This window comes from Penaeus monodon, chromosome 32 (genome assembly GCF_015228065.2).
Source record: "Penaeus monodon isolate SGIC_2016 chromosome 32, NSTDA_Pmon_1, whole genome shotgun sequence".
Taxonomy (NCBI): domain Eukaryota; kingdom Metazoa; phylum Arthropoda; class Malacostraca; order Decapoda; family Penaeidae; genus Penaeus; species Penaeus monodon.
The window spans coordinates 28,220,811-28,221,426 of record NC_051417.1 but is presented as its reverse complement, the minus strand read 5'-3'; the positions used below and the strand labels follow the sequence as shown (position 1 = coordinate 28,221,426).

The 616-nt window shown below is 36.9% G+C and overlaps 1 protein-coding gene across 1 annotated transcript in view; it reads right to left on the bottom strand.

Moving 5' to 3' along the window:
• The window catches only part of LOC119593783, a gene marked incomplete in the record, with an annotated part of 165,707 nt that overhangs the window by 50,202 nt on the left and 114,889 nt on the right, over positions 1–616 (bottom strand).

The window sequence follows — 616 nt, the reverse complement described above, 5'->3', positions numbered from 1 at the left end:
TCAAGTGCGCTCCTCCGTTCCCACGCACTCTCCCGCGTTCGTATTCAAGAGACGCGGTCACCTCTTAACTCTTTCTTCTTGGGCCTCCATCGTTCTTATCTATGGCCTCTTTTTTTTCCTATGTCCTCTTCCCTATTATCCCTCGTCTAGGCTTTCTCCTTTCGTTCTTTCGCCTTTGAATTTATCTATCATCATTTTCTTCCTGCCCCGTTAGGCCTATAGAGACTCATGCTGACTTTCGAAAAAAAAAAATAAGTGGGACTTTTTTTTTATATCATCATTTCACCGGCGTGGGAATTTTAGGTACAGTGACTTCCTTTTGCTTGGAATTCTTTGGAGACGTGTGAATATACACCGTAAAGGCAATTAAAATCATAAAAAATGGAAAAAAAAATATATATATATTTTTCTCATTTTTTAACGAAGTTTGTCAATATTCTACAAACGTTTTTGCTTTATGATACTGATATAATTTATTCTACTCTACGTGGACGCAGTAAATGGGCATGAATATATAATCAAGTGCTTAAGTTTTCTCTCTTAATTCTGATCAGTGTATCAAATAAGGTGTACGTAGTTTCAGCGATTTAAACATTAACAGTCCTGCAGAGAAACT